Consider the following 23,677-nt stretch of genomic DNA (forward strand, 5'->3'; position numbering starts at 1 on the left):
GGGAAATTCGGGTTTGAGTCTCAATCTGGCACAAATTTTCATATGTCACTCTCGGGTAATAGATCTATACGTAATAGATTTGACGTCAAGGAATTTGCGTTTCGATTTATTTCCAACAGCTGAGCACCGTCAACAGCATCTGTTGTTTCAAGGATACATGGAAGTATTACAAACACAGGCAGGCACATGACGATAACAACACTGGTATTGATTTCTCCCTGACTCATCTACATCTACATCTCCGTGATTACTGTGCAGTACACAATTCAGTACCTGACAGAGGCTTCATCGAACCGCCCTAAAGCTACTTCTCCATTGTCCCACTCTCGAATCGCGCGGGAAAAAGAACACTTAAAATGCTTCCATGCGAGCTTTGATTTCTCTTATTTTATTATGATGCTCCTTTCTCCCTATGTAGGTGGGCGCCAACAAAATATTTTCACACTCTGAGGAGAAAGTTGGTGACTGAAATTTGATGAGAAGGTCCAGCAGGAACGATTTTGTTTTAATGAAAGCCACCCCAAATTCATGTATTACATCTGAGGCAATCTCATTGTCTATGCTGCGGGACTTCAAGTAAGGCCGTGAGCGTCACGTAATGAATTTAGTGGACTATGATATAAGGATGTGGACGCTGGAAAGTTTGGACAGGGAGTCTACATGGACAGAGAAATTGATTAAGGTTATCACTCATGCTAAGCAGAAAATTCGGGTTCGATTCCTGGTCTCGCACAATTTCTTATATATTAGTGTTGGTAGTAGAGCTATACCTAGTACAAAACTTCCTGGCAGATTAAAAATGTGTGCCGGACCGAGACTCGAACTCGGGACCTTTGCCTTTCGCGGGCAAGTGCTCTACCAACATTTTTTTATTCTCGTTTTGTTCGTTTGCCTTTCGCGGACAAGCGCTCTACCAACTTTTTTTTATTATCGTTTTGTTCGTTTTCGTTCGTTGTATGAGCTCGGGGCGGACGTCGTTAAGACATCCGTTTCAGTTCGTCTTTGATCGGTTAACTCAGTTTTTTTATTACAGAGGGCTGCTAACCCTCTGACAGAACACGCTGAGCTACAGTGCAGGCTGACCAACTGAGCTACCGAAGCATGACTCACGCTCCCTCCTCAAAGCTTTACTTCCACCAGTACCTCGTCTCCTACCTTCCAAACTTCACAGAAGCTCTCCTGCGAACCTTGCAGAACTAGCACTCCTGAAAGAAAGGATATTGTGGAGACATGGCCTAGCCACAGCCTGGAGGATGTTTCCAGAATGTGGTCCCGAATTCGAGTCTCGGCCCGGCACACAGTTTTAATCTGCCAGGAAGTTTCATATCAGCGCACACTCCACTGCAGAGTGAAAATCTCATTTCTGTATACCTAATACAGCTGATGTCAGGGAATTTGCAGTCAGCGAATATATTGCAAAAGTATTTCGTACAGCTGTGGATCGTCAACAGTGACGGTTCTTTCAGAAACATATTAGTATTACAGTTGAAGGAGGACGGACAATGATAACAATAGCCACGGTTTCCCGTTGTCTCATTTTCCCTGCAGCGAGAAGCCAAGTAATGTTGAGAGCATTTGGTGATACATTTAGTGGACTATAGTACAAGGATGAAGACAGAGTGACATGTGGAAGTCTGAGTCGGTCCAGGGAGAGTACACAGATAGACAAAGTGGTTAAGATGGGTGTTCATGATCAACGGGAAATCTGGGTTCGAGACCTGCTGTGGCACAGATTTTCATTTGTCACTAATAGGTGCTACTTCTGTACCTTATACAGCTGATGTCAAGAAATTTGCAGTCAATGAATTAACTTTGAAAATAAATACACCTTTGGATTGTCAACAGAATCTGTTCTTCATGAGATGCATGTAAGCAAGCATGTTGTTGAAGGAACCGCACTCACATTCATCAGAGATGATTTGGGAATCGTGTGGAAACCTGTGATGTCTATGTCTGACAGTTAACTCACTGCACATCTTCTGCCACACTTCCGAATGAGTATACTGCACTACCATTTATCTTCGATTGCATCTAGTATACATCAAGACATGACTTTCACTAATTAAAAGGGCTACTTTACAATATCTAGAGCTGTTTGGAGCCCTTTAGGTACAGTACTTTCACATTTATGTGTCAAGCTACAATCTGCGATCTTCGAAAAATAGAGTGACTGAAGTCACGGACAGCACATAACCATCTTAATGCTTTCACTGTTCTAAACAAGACAGTACCAATGACATGCTCTCGCAAGATTATAGTCCTTACGATAACGCTGAGCTCCATGACTCCATCTGATGTTCAACCTCATGGAACAGTAACTTTAGCAATTCGCTGGAATTGTTATATGTACTACTTACAATGTGAAATACTTACAGTTTAAGTAAGGAACCGCTGGGAAATCACTTAAAATACTATGCTAGATCGCTTTTTGTTGGTAGAAATGATAACTGAAGTTTCACGTATTATCTTCATCGATATCATTAGAGGCACTGAAGGAGCCACATCGACATATCCCTCAAATCCATCTTTTCTGACCTCATGTAAGATGCTATTAGATGTTCGTAATTTCCAACATCTGTCAGAATGATTAAGAAATATTGAAGTAACGTGTAAACTCGCTAGCAGTGCGCTGATTACAAAAAGGTACTACCATTTGCGTGTTTCAGACCACATCATACGTATTTTCAGCCGTCTGTAAGGTTTAACCACTTAAGATCCGATTCAGCCGACATGTACGACAAACTCTGTCGTGCCTGATATGCTTTCATACATTAAGTGTTCTATGTAAGGTAGTTTTCTCTATCATCTGACGAAGACGTCTGGTCCCTATTCAGTGCTTATAAGTGCATCTCAAGCGGAACAATGCAGTACCGCTCTGTTGACTTTAACATATGGTTCAAATGGCTCTGAGCACTATGGGACTTAACATCTGAGGTCATCAGTCCCCTAGAACTTAGAACTACTTAAACCTAACTAACCTAATGACATCACACACATCCATGCCCGAGGCAGGATTCGAACCTGCGACCGTAGCGGTCGCCCGGTTCCAAACTGAAGCGCCTAGAACCGCTCAGCCACACCGGCCGGCTTTAACATATAGACGGTAATACTGTTGGATGGTGTTAAATCAACAACAACTCGTTCGTGTTGTGGGTTCTCCATTCTCATATTGTTGCACATATCGGAAACAACAGGAAATGTTTGCATCTGAATATATTTCACTCAAGAATGGTGACGAATAGTTTACTGGATCAAAAAATATACGTGTCAGTCAATGTCAACGTGTCAGTGGCTTCCCCAGTCCATGAAACACAGAACTGCGTCACTGTATTGTGTGCCAAAAAGATGGATCAACACGCTATTAAGCATTCCTTCCCATTGTCAACAACATCAAACAGGAATTCCAAACTGCATCAGGATCCACTGCAAGCACTATGACAGATAGGCGGGAGGTGAGAAAACTTGGATTTCATGGTCGAGCGGCTGCTCATACGCCGGTAAATGCCAAACGACGCCTCGCTTGGTGTAAGTAGCGTAAACATTGAACGATTGAACAGTGGAAAAACGTTGTGTGGAGTGACGAAGCACGGTACACAATGTGGCGATCCGATGGCAGGGTGTGGGTATGGCGAATGCCCGGTGAATGTCATCTGCAAGCGTGTGTAGTGTCAGCAGTAAAATTCGGAGGCGTTGGTGTTATGACGTGGTCGTGTTTTCCATGGAGGGGGCTTGCATGGCACTATCACAGCACATGCCTGCAGTGATGTTTTAAGCATCTTCTTGCTTGCCTCTGTTGAAGAGCTATTCGGGAATGGCGATTGCATCTTTCAACACGATCGAGCACCTGTTCATGATGTACGGCCTGTGACGGAGTGGCTACACGACAATAACATTTCATATGGACTGGTCTGCACAGAGGCCTGACCTGAATCCTACAGAACACCTCTGGGATGTTTTGGAAAGCCAACTTCGTGCCAGGCCTCACCGACCGACATCGATACCTCTCCTCAATGCAGCACTCTGTGAAGAATGGGCTGCCACTCCCCAAGAAAACTTCCGGCACCTGATTGAACGTATACCTGCGAGAGTGGAACCTGCCATCAAGGCTAAGGGTGGGCCAACACCATATTGAATTCGAACATTACCGATGGAAGGGGCCACGAACTTGTAAGTCATTTTCAGCCATGTGTCCGGATACTTTTGACCACATATTGTACGTTCGCTGAGCCGACGTTGAGGAGACACCGTTAATAGCCCCTTGGTTCATCTTGGCGGTTACTTGCTCAACAGCTATACATCTTTTCGCCCGTATACATCTCCGCAGTCGTCCTTCACTACTGCATCATCTATGGCGCAACACAGCGGCGACGGTTTTGGATAGTACCATTTTGACATACACTTTACACTTTAACCACTGCGACAAGCGATCAGTTTACACACTTAGCCTTTTCGGAAATTCTTCCACCCTAGGCCCCAAATCCTCCACCCTAGGCCTGAAAGCCTCCACCCTAGGCCAGAAAACCAATGATCGTGCCTCTTTGGACGTCAGATAAATCACTTCGTTTTCGAATTACGACAACGACTGCACTGTTTCCCCCGTCCACCCTCCCCCGACACGCTTAGTATACCCTCCACCGCTACCGCAGCTATCTCCATCTGCGAGTGGTTACTGCACGTTAACGTCGAACGTAGGTGGTGGTCACATTATCGTGACTGGACCGCATACAAAGTAGCTCTACAGCACAACATGACACTGCTGAGAAGGAAGATGTGATGGACAATGGTCTATACGTCTTCGGTACCTCAATGCGCAGTTCTGTCGTCGTGCTTCTATGCGGCTTACAGGTTTTCTCACACAAGAGGCAGTCGTCTGTCATTCGATCGAGTGAGAAATGTACGCAATCAAATGGATCGGCACCACACTAACTAAACATGAAGCTAAATCAGTAATCTCGTCTTCATTAAGAAAAATACACACCGCATGTCCAGTCGCAATAAGGCAGCGCAAGTGCGGTTGACAAGCATTTGTCGTGGTCGGGTGATGTGAAAATCTCCTGTGAAACAAGTTGCCAAGTAACTTGTAGTCATACTACGCTTACAGGTGGCACGTGCTGTCCTGTTTTATATTGCAGGGATAGTGTAGCACATCTTCCAAAGCGCCGATATGATCATTTGACATACACCCAGTTCCTCCTACTCTAGCCAATCGGGAATTTCCAGGATCCTCTGAAAATGTATGAATAAACGTCCTAGTTCATTTTCAAGGCAACCTGAACGAGTGGGCTCATATCATGGTACGAAAGACACCCCGTAGCATCACATAACCGACTCTGGCCTAATTTACACCCTCCACACACTGCTGGTTAAACGCCTCATTGGTTCGTCTGCGCACTCGACGCATAGTGCGGACCTTCACCGGGAATACCGACTTGAGACTCTCACGGAGGTAATCCACAAACTCACCACAAGACTATACAGAAACTCCAGACATTCGCAGAACCCGTTTATTCTGAATCTGGGGAACTACGACCACAACCATAGATGGAAACATAAAAGACCAAAAGACATACTTGCAAGGACATAACATCTATGGCCAAGCGTACGCAAACATAACGGCACAGGCGAGCCCCTGTTAATCAGACGCATTTACTGGATATCCAGCTGAAATACACTGCCGAATAACTGGCATCACACAGGGAAGGCGTACCGTACACTGCATGCAAACAAGCTCCACACATCCCCCACACAGTGAGATGATCTATGGCCGATCTCCCACTACTGTATAACGATCTTGATTGTTCCAGGAATCAAGCAGCTGCAGCAACTGGGACACATCGCCATCGCTTGTCACGGTAATGATGCATGATACCTATACTAAAAAATCCAACCTTGCATGAGCTATCGCAACTACTAAGCCACTACTGCTCTTACTACCCATCCCACTGTCGCAGAGGATTTTTTCCCACGGCACGAGCCATGGCAGTTTTTTCCCTCTGCTCTTCAAATCGCTACCCTCACTCGCGTTTCGTCCACTATCTATCACCTGATGGACCGTGTTAATGCGTAGCCTTACCCAGACGCACGGACAACATCACAGCCCAGCATCCTGTGATCCACTTACTAGATAACTAACATGTTTACGGAGGTGACAGAACTTTTGGTCTGGTCACCACGTTGGTGCGGGCGTGGAGGGGCCCCATCTCTATATAAAAAAATCGACACATAGTGTCGTTTTAAAACTGGATAAATCTGAATTCGTCGGACCACACTATACGTCTCCACACAGCTACGGCTCATTTTCATGTTTTTAGTCCTATTGAAGAGGTGCAGCTCTATGCGCCACTGTGAGTAATAATCTTTCGCGATGTACCCGACTCCAAACGTCTGCTACATGAGGTTCCTTTCAAAGCGTTCACTCGGATACTGGTTAAGTTTGTGTGGAACTTAAGGACAACAGCAACTGCTTTCGGTTTTGATGGTTCAAAATGGTTCAAATGTCTCTGAGCAATATGGGACTTCACATCAGAGGTCATCAGTCCCCTAGAACTTAGAACCACTTAAACCTAACCAACCTAAGGACATCACACACATCCACTCCCGAGGCAGGATTCGACCCTGAGACCGTAGCGGTCGCGCGGTTCCAGACTGTAGCTTCTAGAACCGTTCGGCCACAACGGCCGGCTCGGTTTTGAAACCGATTGTCAATAACAAGTCGTGATCGCTATCGGTTAGAAATACATTACGAACGCTGATCGTTACATAGCTATGGTTGGTACGTCATTCCTTGCAGAAATGTAGTCTGCATTCATACATAAAAAACAGTTTAATTTCATTCATGGTAAGGTCATGGCACATATACACAAAATAGGTCCTTTCTCCCTATTAACGCCACCGCAGTGACCGTGCTGTTGGCTACCACAGACTGGCGCATAAACACCACTAGACTGCCACGACTTGCGTCGGCCTTCGAGGGTCCCCGTTCTAGAGAATCTGTAGCGCCCTTAAGCGATAATTACTCTCTCTTTTTAGGGGATGAGAAGTATTCTATCCAGTGGGCTGGCTTGATGTTTAGGATGGAATTTCGATCAGCCAAATACAGTGGCCAAGATATCAACTTCAGTTCACCATGACACGCCTCAAACCGCAGTAGTACGATTGCGGAATACACAGTTACCCTGTTGGAACATTCCATAGACGTCAGGGACTACATCAACCCTATGAGATGCAGGTGGTAGGCCTACGCATTAATGTTCAAGGATTCTACAGGTGTCATGATTCGTTCGATTTTTACAACAGGTCCCATTGCAGTACAGATGAAAACGCCCATAGCATAATGTCGCACGCCACAGGCCTGCGCCCGTTGCGCAGTGCATGTTTCCAGCAGCCCATCATCTACACAACGACCTATCCGGGCTAGACAATCGACCAGGTGTTACAAGAAACCAGATTCGTCCGACCAGACAACATGTTTCCATTGATCCACAATCTAATCTGGGAGATCCTGTGCCCAAGGTAGTAGTAATTGTCATTGACTTTGGATGAACATGGGAACGCATAGAGGTCGTCCACTGCTGAGCCCATGTTCAACAATGTACTCTGAAAGTCTCGCACCTGCACATGCATTACGTTCCGTTGTTATATCTGCCACAGATCACCGCCAGTCCAACTTTACGCTGTTCATCAGTGTGGATGAACATCATAGGGATGAACAAGCAATTTCCACCAAATGCAGAGTTTTTTACTGGGTGCTTGAGCGCGTGTACTGTGGTGAGGCGTGGAGTGGACATCCAGTATGTTATGAACGACTTGTGGTATCACAATCCTTCAATCACTTTCCATAGATTTTTACGACAGTCGCACACGAGCAGCCATCCAGCTTTCCCCGTTACGGGTTGCTTCTTCTCAGGTGCTGCCCTTTTCAAATTTACTTCTGTCAGTGGATTTACCCAATTGAGACTCATACCTTCGCTAGAATGATTCCTCATTCACCTCTGCTCCGCTTCCATAATTTCCTTACCGTGTCACGTGCCTTAAGGCCACCAGGAAATATTCAGTCTCGTGGTGGGCAATGTTCCTAATCTTTCGGCTCATCAGCGTGGAGTGGAAGACCTGCCAACCCCATACGAATGAATAAGGGAACTCTGACTTCTAATACCGTTACAGACGAGGCTATTTACCCCGTTGTTCCGGTATACTAAGCGTGTTCGTAGGAACCAGATGTGCAGATTTCAGTAGTCCTAAGAGAGAGAAAACAACTGCAGTCCTTGCCAGTAGGGTTATTATTCTGTCCCTGACGTCGCATTCTTCCCTGTTTCCGTGAGTACTTTTTATTTTTATTTTCTGTCATTGGAGCATCGTGTTAGGCCAACTAACGGTAGAGCAGTAGTCATCTTTGGACCAGGGTAGAGTTGGTGATGCCTTATTTTAGCGTTCGCTCAGTATCTGGAGTTTTGCTCCGACTACGCAACAGTACGTCAAGTTCGACTTGAATACCAATACTAATTGGATTTTCAATGCGAGTAACTATGCGCTTTGGTAACCTTCATTAAGACTTCCCATACCACAGCCTGTACCTCAGCCGTTCGAGAAAAATTTTCCACACCAATTCTCTTAGAACGCGCGACGCAGAGCGTCGCAGAACGACGCAGAGCAACGTAGAACTTCGCAGAATAGAGCAGAGTGTTCGTAGGTGCGCAGCATTGTTCCAGTGTACACGCGCGCGCGTCAGTAATAATGGAGAACGAGAAACACCGCCCAAACAGAGCCGCGCATTGGACGAACCATTGCCGTTGATGCACCAACACGGGACCAACGCGGCGCAGAGTGGAGGGGTTTACTGTCCACACTGGTCGCGCCGTGCCAAACGTCTTTCCTTGATGTTGCGCAGCGCAGTCGGTGAATACACGGTTTGTCATTCATGCGGGCACCAGTATTATTCAGCCATATTCTTGTAGGAATAGATGGCGATGTAATTTTCTTCGGCATTACTACCTCAGCGGAGTGTATGAATTTCAGTCTCATGCTTTTCGAAAACCCGACTTTTGTCTCCCCTTCCAAACCAAGACGGAGATTCATTTCTCTACATCTACATCTGTACCCCGCAAACCACAGTAAGGTGCTTGGCAGAGCGTACGTCCCATTGTACCAGCCACGTATGGAACGCGAGAAGAGTGCCTCTGTGCATGCAGTAAGTATTCTAATCTTATTCTCACGATCCCTAAATGTGCTATACGTAGGAGTTGTCGTATATTCCTCGAGTCATCACTCAAAGCCTGTCCTAGAAACATTGTTAGTAGTCTTTTTCGGAATAGTTTACATCTCAAGAGTCTTTAGTCGAGTTTCCATCCTACAACCCCTACTTACTATCATACTTCCAGACCATTCACATTTCGTAAGAATAATCTACTCCTATATCTACACACATACGAACCAGCGACGCCCTGTCCTGTTTCGTTCACTTGCAGTATATGGAAAAAAAAATGGCTGTAGTATGCTCGGTGAGCACCACAATCTGTGTGTTTCTTCTTCTCGTGGTCACTGTGCTACAGTGGCAGCAGAACAGTAACAAGTGAGAGGTCATTAAGGACACCATTCCTGCCTCTTTTGAAGACAAGAAGAACTCAAACATCGTATCCTGCCACGCATTGGCGCTGGTATAGAGGGCTACGATTCTCTCGATGCCTTAAACAGGTTATTTCACCAGTAGAAATCACTTAATTTTTGCCTTCTTTTAAATCTCTAGGTTCAATGTAAACCGTCCACAGCTTTCCGCTTCCAACACAGATGTCTTCAGGTGCGCATCTCGAGCCTGAAGAGAAATTTCGTAGTTCGATACTATGTTCCTCTAAGCCAGCTCTTTACCGCATACGCCGTTCAACATACAGGTTTTTGAAACCTCCCTAAAATTTCATGGAACTGCTGCAGTGAAATGGGAATCTCTCGCCACATACCATGAGCTGCATAGTACTTGAAACTAGTTCGTCATACGCTCAAAACGTAGTGGCTTCGTACGTCTCGTACTGTCTGCAGACTCTTCAGTATTCCAAAGTCAGCTCGTCGTTAATTTAGCTGCTAATGCTTTAAGGGTCTGATGCTACGTATCACTACAGGAGAACATGTTACTACACACATTTCAATTCATCGTAAAGCGGAGTAGGACATAGCACGTTTCCATCTTAATTTGCAAATTTTCTTGGAATAGTTCTCGATTTTCGCCTTGGAAATAGATTTCTATCAGCGACAACAGTCTTATTTGATGCTGTCTTGACCGCTTCTGGCCGTGTTCTGATTCTATCCATAGAATGTACATGTATATATACATATCATAAATGTTCGAACCAACTCGGATGAAATCTACAGCGTACTGTAGAACTGGACTTGACTCTCCGCATCGAATATGTTTGTGCATCATTAATATTGAGAGATGCGTCGATTGGGGACTGCGGCCACGGATCATTGATCAGGTTTTTTATACGCTTCCCGTCCCGGCCGCCGCAGCTTCCCAGAGGCCCGCCAGGCGGCCGCTGGGCGGCAGCTCGCGCGCCGCGCGTTCTGATTGGTCGGCCGCCGGCGCCCGCGCGCTGCGCCCGAGTGGTTGGCCGGGCCTGGCGCGCTCTGAGTGGTTGACCTCTTTAAGGAAACCAACCGCGCGGCGGCGGCGCGCGCGGGCCGCGCCCCCCTCTGCCCCCTCCATGAGGCCCAGCGACCTCCCCACGGCCTGGCTGCGACGCTCCCCCCACCGCTCCTCGGGACGCCGCTGGACTCGGCTCGGCACGGCCGGGTCTGCGCGCGCGACCGGTCGTTCGGTCGTTGACCCTGACGGCGGCTCGGCACGGCAGGGCTGGCGCTCTACCCTACAAGTGACCTTCCCCTCCTTTGTTTGGGCGCGCCGCACCTGTTCTTGTCCCTCACAATCCGACGCTGCGGTCTCGGATGTGGTAACACTCCAGCGCGTTCGTTCACGCGTACCTCGATAGAATTTAAAGCGCTGCTCTGTTGGTCTACTATCGCCTTCATAAAAATATTTCTCTCAGCTCACATTCTCAAGATCAAAATACATTCGTGGAGAACCCACCATTACTTCAAAGCGTCGGTCTCTTGTCTGCTACGCAGACATAAGTCATTTCCTCTTATAAGAGTACAAAGGGCAACACCATGATGCAGAAACAGCCTTTAGAGGCCTAATATGTACAAACACTATCATCTGCAAGAACTATCAGTGTTTATCGATAGTGAATACCGCAAGTTGAACCTCACTGGACATAATAAGCCACCTTTCCTCTGTGACATGCTCAGTCTGTTAATAGCCGTTAACCTCCATGAGGCTAGACTGGGAGAGATGTTTCTCGTACCTTCTAGAGGAAGAATGCGCGAGAAATTCTGATAAAACGTTTGGAAGAGAGCTGAACTGGAGCTGGTCCCTAAAAGGAAACATCCAATGAATACGGTACAACAGTCCCGAAACATTTCCTTTTAATATAACTTTACATTCCACGAAGTCTGAGCAGCGTTTGTTGTTCTTCGTTACACAACAATAATGTTGAAAGAAAGCTACAGAGATCCTTGATAGCCAGTGCATCGTTAGTGATCATCACGATCCACAAAGGATGAGATATCTTACGTCGAATGAGATGACTCTCGTTCTGGAGAACAAGTACTCCTTCTCTGGAGTAGCCCTACAAGCACGTGAAGAGGAAAGTAACCGATTTTTGATGGCAACCATATCGTGCTTACGGATTGAAAGTAAGGAAAGATGATACACCACTGAAGGGAAATTTTGGAACTAAAAAGTACGTCTGAATGTTGAACTGCGTGATACAACGTGAAATGGGTGATGGGGTCTCTGGAGACGGATCAGACCAACCCAAATTCCTGATGAAAATCATGAACTCAAGATTTAGGTGACTTCCTGAACCATTGTCCACAAGATCCCTCGTCCTCGCGTAGCAGTAGATAGCACAATGTGGAGTGTGGCCTCAAACATTCAGCATACTGTCCAAGACAAATGTTACAGATTCCGAGATTCGACGAGACACAGACGCATCTCTAGCCACGTCTGTAAGTGCAAGAGTCCAGAGTGGGCTCACGAGCGTCCATCAGGGTAAAGTAATTTGTAGCGTCTGAGGTAATCGGTCTTTGCGAACGGTTTTTGTTCGTTGGTGAAGTATTTGTCATTCGACACCAGAAAAATTAGAGAAAATCTGTTGATATGCAGAACCTTGAACGTGAAGACTGTGGGAGGAACTTGGCCACATAGTGTTTAAACCCAACACCTGAATGTCTGTAGTCCAATATGTGTTTGCACCTCTCACCATATGAGGTTACATCGAGAATCATGTCGAACGTGATCGTTTTTGTGGTCACGTGTTGTAGTGTGGGAAGCCATATTGTTGCTTGGGCCTGTTGACCTCCAAATCTTTGATCACAGTACGCTCACTGGACAACGTGATTGCAACACTGCGCTCCTTCCCCATGAGCGTCTTTCCAGACGTGCACCCATTTTGGCGGATTACAATCCGAGACCGCATCCAACAGCGCAGGCGGACGAGCTTTTGGAACTAGAGGATATTCGGTGGATGGCGTGGCCAGCCCGTTCCCCCAACTTATACACTCCTGGAAATTGAAAAACGAACACATTGACACCGGTGTGTCAGACCCACCATACTTGCTCCGGACACTGCGAGAGGGCTGTACAAGCAATGATCACACGCACGGCACAGCGGACACACCAGGAACCGCGGTGTTGGCCGTCGAATGGCGCTAGCTGCGCAGCATTTGTGCACCGCCGCCGTCAATGTCAGCCAGTTTGCCGTGGCATACGGAGCTCCATCGCAGTCTTTAACACTGGTAGCATGCCGCGACAGCGTGGACGTGAACCGTATGTGCAGTTGACGGACTTTGAGCGAGGGCGTATAGTGGGCATGCGGGAGGCCGGGTGGACGTACCGCCGAATTGCTCAACACGTGGGGCGTGAGGTCTCCACAGAACATCGATGTTGTCGCCAGTGGTCGGCGGAAGGTGCACGTGCCCGTCGACCTGGGACCGGACCGCAGCGACGCACGGATGCACGCCAAGACCGTAGGATCCTACGCAGTGCCGTAGGGGACCGCACCGCCACTTCCCAGCAAATTAGGGACACTGTTGCTCCTGGGGTATCGGCGAGGACCATTCGCAACCGTCTCCATGAAGCTGGGCTACGGTCCCGCACACCGTTAGGCCGTCTTCCGCTCACGCCCCAACATCGTGCAGCCCGCCTCCAGTGGTGTCGCGACAGGCGTGATTGGAGGGACGAATGGAGACGTGTCGTCTTCAGCGATGAGAGTCGCTTCTGCCTTGGTGCCAATGATGGTCGTATGCGTGTTTGGCGCCGTGCAGGTGAGCGCCACAATCAGGACTGCATACGACCGAGGCACACAGGGCCAACACCCGGCTTCATGGTGTGGAGAGCGATCTCCTACACTGGCCGTACACCACTGGTGATCGTCGAGGGGACACTGAATAGTGCACGGTACATCCAAACCGTCATCGAACCCATCGTTCTACCATTCCTTGACCGGCAAGGGAACTTGCTGTTCCAACAGGACAATGCACGTCCGCATGTATCCCGTGCCACCCAACGTGCTCTAGAAGGTGTAAGTCAACTACCCTGGCCAGCAAGATCTCCGGATCTGTCCCTCATGGAGCATGTTTGGGACTGGATGAAGCGTCGTCTCACGCGGTCTGCACGTCCAGCACGAACGCTGGTCCAACTGAGGCGCCAGGTGGAAATGGCATGGCAAGCCGTTCCACAGGACTACATCCAGCATCTCTACGATCGTCTCCATGGGAGAATAGCAGCCTGCATTGCTGCGAAAGGTGGATATACACTGTACTAGTGCCGACATTGTGCATGCTCTGTTGCCTATGTCTATGTGCCTGTGGTTCTGTCAGTGTGATCGTGTGATGTATCTGACCCCAGGAATGTGTCAATAAAGTTTCCCCTTCCTGGGACAATGAATTCACGGTGTTCTTATTTCAATTTCCAGGAGTGTATTATGTCGAGCATATGTGCGAAGCGCTGGGAAGACGTACAACAGCACGTCCACATCCACCAATGGCCTTCCAGCAGCTGTCAACCGCACTGGTGAAGGAATGGAATGCCTTGTGGCCAGCATGGGAGCACGTTGCAGAGCGTGCACTTCTGTACGTGGTGATCACACACACTATGAAGACACATGTCAGCGTTTTGTAATATCCAGTGAACCATCACAAATCGCGATGACTTCAGTGTAATTATTGTATTCGAATAAAAGTGTGATTTCTGTTTGCCTCACTGCGAGTTCCTTCCAACTGTCTTCTGAACTACACTGCAGGCCGGCCGATGTGGCCGAGCGGTTCTAGGCGCTACAGTCTGGAACCGCGCGACCGCTACGGTCGCAGGTTCGAATGCTGCCTCGGGCATCGATGTGTGTGATCTTCTTAGGTTAGTTAGGTTTAAGTAGTTCTAAGTTCTAGGGGACTGATGACCTCAGAATTTAAGTCCCATAGTGCTCAGAGCCATTTGAACTACACTGCAGTGTGTTCCAAGTATCATCACTTAATAGTGATACATCAAGCGAAAGCTACATTCGTCCTCAAGTTTTCCACACCAGTGTAGACATAGTCATAGACGACAGTGCAGATGTATCAACGATGTCCTGTGTCTCCGAAAAATGGGTTTAAACTTTCATTAATCTACTTGGCAGTATCTCAGTACCGAGTCAAATGGATTCTCTGATCACGACGAATAGTCCACTGCATATGATCTTGCAATACCATTGTCTTCTAAAGTATAATTTTCAGGGCAGAGATCATAAAACACACAAGTGGAGGACTGATCTTCTCAGAATCCTGGACTCAACGATTCGGAATATTACAATCGCACAAAACATTTACTCTGATGTGTTCCTCCTCATTTCCTGAGTTAAATCTGCGCCAACTCCACAGTAAAATTTTTCACTGCCTATTCAGTAGACAGCCGATTCAGACGTATACAACACACCACATGCTGAGGTGGAACTACTGATCTTACCTGGCCTTAGCTTACTTATCCTAATAGTAATATATGAATCAAGTTCCCATGGAACTCTCTTCGTGACTAATTCAGCCGTTATTCCACAACAATATAAAAGAAGCACAGCCTTGTACCCAGACAAATGCGCCTATAATGAGCCTAGTTCGTTAAAATATAGCCCTGTCAGTGAAATTTGTGGACAGCTCATAATCCTGTTGCAGCTGGTAATGCCCAGATCAGTCAGAAGCAAACCGTGTTTCTGTTAACTTTCTTGCATATTGCTATGTAGTAGGACGATGCAGTCTGTTGTAATGGTACGTGTTTTTCCTGAGAATGGTTTAGCCTGATATTCAGGTCACATCCAATAAGCCTTCAAAAAATTATTTGTACCTTATTTACTTGAGACTGTTTGAAGATGTCGGGTACATTATGTTAGAGCCCTGCCAATCACGGATGTATTTGCCACAAGGTCAGTCCTTGTTCCATGCCGTTTTATAAGAAACACAGGATCACGTCGATCTTCACACTTGCTTAGGGAAGTAAAAGAGGTTTATGCACGGATTTCCACCATACATAGTTTGTCCCACTCCTGTATACGCTAATGGCTTACGTCTCTATATTAGCTTACTCGATGTACGTCCATTTACCGACTTTATGAACATTTCATTCTTTGTCCTGATGGACGAGGCGCGCTGTCTGAGATCGCAGTCCGTTGTATTGCTCCCATCTTCTCTGCTAGATGTCAACGAAGCGAGATTGCTGTAGATATGCTGCATGATAAAAAAAAGTAAATCATCCGGAAGATATGGTTGGCTGTCAAAAATGGTTCAAATGGCTCTGAGCACTATGGGACTTAACTGCTGAGATCATCAGTCCCCTAGACCTTAGAACTACTTAAACCTAACTAACCTAAGGACATCACAAACATCCATGCCCGAGGCAGGATTCGAACCTGCGACCGTAAGGGTCGCGCGGTTCCAGACTGTAGCGCCTAGAACCGCTCGGCCACTCCGGCCGGCGTAGGCTGTCAATTTAGCTCGGTACACGTACACACGAACAGCAAGTATTAGTGCTGTTGAGTATTGTTCACATTTACTTTCGTTACCATGCCTGGTAGGACATTTAAGGGCTGTGAAAAGCATCATATGTTATCAATGTGAAGAACATGGAGATGCCACGTATTCGTCTGACATAGCATTATCAGCACCTTACAGATTTGAAAGGGACCTCGCTGAAAATCTCAGTTTGGCTGGATGGTCGAATCGTGCAGTATCCGGTCTTACAGGGCATTTGGATGTGACAGTGGCCCGATGTCAGACTACATGGGAACGTGAGGGCTGGCTTACTCGTCGTCGAGGTTCTGGTGGACCACGTCTGGCCATCACAAAGGACGATAGTCTTATTGTGCACCTAGCACACTGCCGGCCGCGGTGGTCTAGCGGTTCTGGCGCTGCAGTCCGGAACCGCGGGACTGCTACGGTCGCAGGTTCGAATCCTGCCTCGGGCATGGGTGTGTGTGATGTCCTTAGGTTAGTTAGGTTTAAGTAGTTCTAAGTTCTAGGGGACTTAAGACCTAAGATGTTGAGTCCCATAGTGCTCAGAGCCACCTACCACACTGTGACCCTTTCAAACCCGCGACAGCAAGTAATGGGCCTGCTGTAAAATTAAGTGTCATCCTGCAGCAGATTATAAATATTCGCAGCAGCCAGGATAGGGGGTTATCGTCCCATGCGAGCCTGCTGTTGACAGTACAACACAAACGACTGCGTACGGAGCGGCGCCGCGACCAGGAAGCACGGACTGCTGATGAATGACGTCGCATTATGTTCAGCGATGAACCGTGTTTCCGCTCTACTCTAGACGACCATCGACAACAAGCATGGCGGCTACCAGGAGAGAGATCCCATTCTTATATTTCACACTGGCAGGCACATCTGTGTTACTCCTGACGTTACGCTATGTGGAGGCATCGGGTGTAGCTTCAGATCACGGCTAGTAGTCCATATGGTGGTGCCATTTCAGAACAGCTCAAAGCTCGCCCACACATCATCGACAACAAGCATGGCGGCTACCAGGAGAGAGATCCCATTCTTATATTTCACACTGGCAGGCACATCTGTGTTACTCCTGACGTTACGCTATGTGGAGGCATCGGGTGTAGCTTCAGATCACGGCTAGTAGTCCATATGGTGGTGCCATTTCAGAACAGCTCAAAGCTCGCCCACACATGGCACGTGTCTCTATGAAGTGCCGACATACACTCCTGGAAATGGAAAAAAGAACACATTGACACCGGTGTGTCAGACCCACCATACTTGCTCCGGACACTGCGAGAGGGCTGTACAAGCAATGATCACACGCACGGCACAGCGGACACACCAGGAACCGCGGTGTTGGCCGTCGAATGGCGCTAGCTGCGCAGCATTTGTGCACCGCCGCCGTCAGTGTCAGCCAGTTTGCCGTGGCATACGGAGCTCCATCGCAATCTTTAACACTGGTAGCATGCCGCGACAGCGTGGACGTGAACCGTATGTGCAGTTGACGGACTTTGAGCGAGGGCGTATAGTGGGCATGCGGGAGGCCGGGTGGACGTACCGCCGAATTGCTCAACACGTGGGGCGTGAGGTCTCCACAGTACATCGATGTTGTCGCCAGTGGTCGGCGGAAGGTGCACGTGCCCGTCGACCTGGGACCGGACCGCAGCGACGCACGGATGCACGCCAAGACCGTAGGATCCTACGCAGTGCCGTAGGGGACCGCACCGCCACTTCCCAGCAAATTAGGGACACTGTTGCTCCTGGGGTATCGGCGAGGACCATTCGCAACCGTCTCCATGAAGCTGGGCTACGGTCCCGCACACCGTTAGGCCGTCTTCCGCTCACGCCCCAACATCGTGCAGCCCGCCTCCAGTGGTGTCGCGACAGGCGTGATTGGAGGGACGAATGGAGACGTGTCGTCTTCAGCGATGAGAGTCGCTTCTGCCTTGGTGCCAATGATGGTCGTATGCGTGTTTGGCGCCGTGCAGGTGAGCGCCACAATCAGGACTGCATACGACCGAGGCACACAGGGCCAACACCCGGCTTCATGGTGTGGAGAGCGATCTCCTACACTGGCCGTACACCACTGGTGATCGTCGAGGGGACACTGAATAGTGCACGGTACATCCAAACCGTCATCGAACCCATCGTTCTACCATTCCTTGACCGGCAAGGGAACTTGCTGTTCCAACAGGACAATGCACGTCCGCATGTATCCCGTGCCACCCAACGTGCTCTAGAAGGTGTAAGTCAACTACCCTGGCCAGCAAGATCTCCGGATCTGTCCCTCATGGAGCATGTTTGGGACTGGATGAAGCGTCGTCTCACGCGGTCTGCACGTCCAGCACGAACGCTGGTCCAACTGAGGCGCCAGGTGGAAATGGCATGGCAAGCCGTTCCACAGGACTACATCCAGCATCTCTACGATCGTCTCCATGGGAGAATAGCAGCCTGCATTGCTGCGAAAGGTGGATATACACTGTACTAGTGCCGACATTGTGCATGCTCTGTTGCCTATGTCTATGTGCCTGTGGTTCTGTCAGTGTGATCGTGTGATGTATCTGACCCCAGGAATGTGTCAATAAAGTTTCCCCTTCCTGGGACAATGAATTCACGGTGTTCTTATTTCAATTTCCAGGAGTGTATTATGTCGAGCATATGTGCGAAGCGCTGGGAAGACGTACAACAGCACGTCCACATCCACCAATGGCCTTCCAGCAGCTGTCAACCGCACTGGTGAAGGAATGGAATGCCTTGTGGCCAGCATGGGAGCACGTTGCAGAGCGTGCACTTCTGTACGTGGTGATCACACACACTATGAAGACACATGTCAGCGTTTTGTAATATCCAGTGAACCATCACAAATCGCGATGACTTCAGTGTAATTATTGTATTCGAATAAAAGTGTGATTTCTGTTTGCCTCACTGCGAGTTCCTTCCAACTGTCTTCTGAACTACACTGCAGGCCGGCCGATGTGGCCGAGCGGTTCTAGGCGCTACAGTCTGGAACCGCGCGACCGCTACGGTCGCAGGTTCGAATGCTGCCTCGGGCATCGATGTGTGTGATCTTCTTAGGTTAGTTAGGTTTAAGTAGTTCTAAGTTCTAGGGGACTGATGACCTCAGAATTTAAGTCCCATAGTGCTCAGAGCCATTTGAACTACACTGCAGTGTGTTCCAAGTATCATCACTTAATAGTGATACATCAAGCGAAAGCTACATTCGTCCTCAAGTTTTCCACACCAGTGTAGACATAGTCATAGACGACAGTGCAGATGTATCAACGATGTCCTGTGTCTCCGAAAAATGGGTTTAAACTTTCATTAATCTACTTGGCAGTATCTCAGTACCGAGTCAAATGGATTCTCTGATCACGACGAATAGTCCACTGCATATGATCTTGCAATACCATTGTCTTCTAAAGTATAATTTTCAGGGCAGAGATCATAAAACACACAAGTGGAGGACTGATCTTCTCAGAATCCTGGACTCAACGATTCGGAATATTACAATCGCACAAAACATTTACTCTGATGTGTTCCTCCTCATTTCCTGAGTTAAATCTGCGCCAACTCCACAGTAAAATTTTTCACTGCCTATTCAGTAGACAGCCGATTCAGACGTATACAACACACCACATGCTGAGGTGGAACTACTGATCTTACCTGGCCTTAGCTTACTTATCCTAATAGTAATATATGAATCAAGTTCCCATGGAACTCTCTTCGTGACTAATTCAGCCGTTATTCCACAACAATATAAAAGAAGCACAGCCTTGTACCCAGACAAATGCGCCTATAATGAGCCTAGTTCGTTAAAATATAGCCCTGTCAGTGAAATTTGTGGACAGCTCATAATCCTGTTGCAGCTGGTAATGCCCAGATCAGTCAGAAGCAAACCGTGTTTCTGTTAACTTTCTTGCATATTGCTATGTAGTAGGACGATGCAGTCTGTTGTAATGGTACGTGTTTTTCCTGAGAATGGTTTAGCCTGATATTCAGGTCACATCCAATAAGCCTTCAAAAAATTATTTGTACCTTATTTACTTGAGACTGTTTGAAGATGTCGGGTACATTATGTTAGAGCCCTGCCAATCACGGATGTATTTGCCACAAGGTCAGTCCTTGTTCCATGCCGTTTTATAAGAAACACAGGATCACGTCGATCTTCACACTTGCTTAGGGAAGTAAAAGAGGTTTATGCACGGATTTCCACCATACATAGTTTGTCCCACTCCTGTATACGCTAATGGCTTACGTCTCTATATTAGCTTACTCGATGTACGTCCATTTACCGACTTTATGAACATTTCATTCTTTGTCCTGATGGACGAGGCGCGCTGTCTGAGATCGCAGTCCGTTGTATTGCTCCCATCTTCTCTGCTAGATGTCAACGAAGCGAGATTGCTGTAGATATGCTGCATGATAAAAAAAAGTAAATCATCCGGAAGATATGGTTGGCTGTCAAAAATGGTTCAAATGGCTCTGAGCACTATGGGACTTAACTGCTGAGATCATCAGTCCCCTAGACCTTAGAACTACTTAAACCTAACTAACCTAAGGACATCACAAACATCCATGCCCGAGGCAGGATTCGAACCTGCGACCGTAAGGGTCGCGCGGTTCCAGACTGTAGCGCCTAGAACCGCTCGGCCACTCCGGCCGGCGTAGGCTGTCAATTTAGCTCGGTACACGTACACACGAACAGCAAGTATTAGTGCTGTTGAGTATTGTTCACATTTACTTTCGTTACCATGCCTGGTAGGACATTTAAGGGCTGTGAAAAGCATCATATGTTATCAATGTGAAGAACATGGAGATGCCACGTATTCGTCTGACATAGCATTATCAGCACCTTACAGATTTGAAAGGGACCTCGCTGAAAATCTCAGTTTGGCTGGATGGTCGAATCGTGCAGTATCCGGTCTTACAGGGCATTTGGATGTGACAGTGGCCCGATGTCAGACTACATGGGAACGTGAGGGCTGGCTTACTCGTCGTCGAGGTTCTGGTGGACCACGTCTGGCCATCACAAAGGACGATAGTCTTATTGTGCACCTAGCACACTGCCGGCCGCGGTGGTCTAGCGGTTCTGGCGCTGCAGTCCGGAACCGCGGGACTGCTACGGTCGCAGGTTCGAATCCTGCCTCGGGCATGGGTGTGTGTGATGTCCTTAGGTTAGTTAGGTTTAAGTAGTTCTAAGTTCTAGGGGACTTAAGACCTAAGATGTTGAGTCCCATAGTGCTCAGAGCCACCTACCACACTGTGACCCTTTCAAACCCGCGACAGCAAGTAATGGGCCTGCTGTAAAATTAAGTGTCATCCTGCAGCAGATTATAAATATTCGCAGCAGCCAGGATAGGGGGTTATCGTCCCATGCGAGCCTGCTGTTGACAGTACAACACAAACGACTGCGTACGGAGCGGCGCCGCGACCAGGAAGCACGGACTGCTGATGAATGACGTCGCATTATGTTCAGCGATGAACCGTGTTTCCGCTCTACTCTAGACGACCATCGACAACAAGCATGGCGGCTACCAGGAGAGAGATCCCATTCTTATATTTCACACTGGCAGGCACATCTGTGTTACTCCTGACGTTACGCTATGTGGAGGCATCGGGTGTAGCTTCAGATCACGGCTAGTAGTCCATATGGTGGTGCCATTTCAGAACAGCTCAAAGCTCGCCCACACATCATCGACAACAAGCATGGCGGCTACCAGGAGAGAGATCCCATTCTTATATTTCACACTGGCAGGCACATCTGTGTTACTCCTGACGTTACGCTATGTGGAGGCATCGGGTGTAGCTTCAGATCACGGCTAGTAGTCCATATGGTGGTGCCATTTCAGAACAGCTCAAAGCTCGCCCACACATGGCACGTGTCTCTATGAAGTGCCGACATACACTCCTGGAAATGGAAAAAAGAACACATTGACACCGGTGTGTCAGACCCACCATACTTGCTCCGGACACTGCGAGAGGGCTGTACAAGCAATGATCACACGCACGGCACAGCGGACACACCAGGAACCGCGGTGTTGGCCGTCGAATGGCGCTAGCTGCGCAGCATTTGTGCACCGCCGCCGTCAGTGTCAGCCAGTTTGCCGTGGCATACGGAGCTCCATCGCAATCTTTAACACTGGTAGCATGCCGCGACAGCGTGGACGTGAACCGTATGTGCAGTTGACGGACTTTGAGCGAGGGCGTATAGTGGGCATGCGGGAGGCCGGGTGGACGTACCGCCGAATTGCTCAACACGTGGGGCGTGAGGTCTCCACAGTACATCGATGTTGTCGCCAGTGGTCGGCGGAAGGTGCACGTGCCCGTCGACCTGGGACCGGACCGCAGCGACGCACGGATGCACGCCAAGACCGTAGGATCCTACGCAGTGCCGTAGGGGACCGCACCGCCACTTCCCAGCAAATTAGGGACACTGTTGCTCCTGGGGTATCGGCGAGGACCATTCGCAACCGTCTCCATGAAGCTGGGCTACGGTCCCGCACACCGTTAGGCCGTCTTCCGCTCACGCCCCAACATCGTGCAGCCCGCCTCCAGTGGTGTCGCGACAGGCGTGATTGGAGGGACGAATGGAGACGTGTCGTCTTCAGCGATGAGAGTCGCTTCTGCCTTGGTGCCAATGATGGTCGTATGCGTGTTTGGCGCCGTGCAGGTGAGCGCCACAATCAGGACTGCATACGACCGAGGCACACAGGGCCAACACCCGGCTTCATGGTGTGGAGAGCGATCTCCTACACTGGCCGTACACCACTGGTGATCGTCGAGGGGACACTGAATAGTGCACGGTACATCCAAACCGTCATCGAACCCATCGTTCTACCATTCCTTGACCGGCAAGGGAACTTGCTGTTCCAACAGGACAATGCACGTCCGCATGTATCCCGTGCCACCCAACGTGCTCTAGAAGGTGTAAGTCAACTACCCTGGCCAGCAAGATCTCCGGATCTGTCCCTCATGGAGCATGTTTGGGACTGGATGAAGCGTCGTCTCACGCGGTCTGCACGTCCAGCACGAACGCTGGTCCAACTGAGGCGCCAGGTGGAAATGGCATGGCAAGCCGTTCCACAGGACTACATCCAGCATCTCTACGATCGTCTCCATGGGAGAATAGCAGCCTGCATTGCTGCGAAAGGTGGATATACACTGTACTAGTGCCGACATTGTGCATGCTCTGTTGCCTATGTCTATGTGCCTGTGGTTCTGTCAGTGTGATCGTGTGATGTATCTGACCCCAGGAATGTGTCAATAAAGTTTCCCCTTCCTGGGACAATGAATTCACGGTGTTCTTATTTCAATTTCCAGGAGTGTATTATGTCGAGCATATGTGCGAAGCGCTGGGAAGACGTACAACAGCACGTCCACATCCACCAATGGCCTTCCAGCAGCTGTCAACCGCACTGGTGAAGGAATGGAATGCCTTGTGGCCAGCATGGGAGCACGTTGCAGAGCGTGCACTTCTGTACGTGGTGATCACACACACTATGAAGACACATGTCAGCGTTTTGTAATATCCAGTGAACCATCACAAATCGCGATGACTTCAGTGTAATTATTGTATTCGAATAAAAGTGTGATTTCTGTTTGCCTCACT

This window comes from Schistocerca cancellata, chromosome 1 (assembly GCF_023864275.1).
Source record: "Schistocerca cancellata isolate TAMUIC-IGC-003103 chromosome 1, iqSchCanc2.1, whole genome shotgun sequence".
Taxonomy (NCBI): Eukaryota; Metazoa; Arthropoda; class Insecta; order Orthoptera; family Acrididae; genus Schistocerca; species Schistocerca cancellata.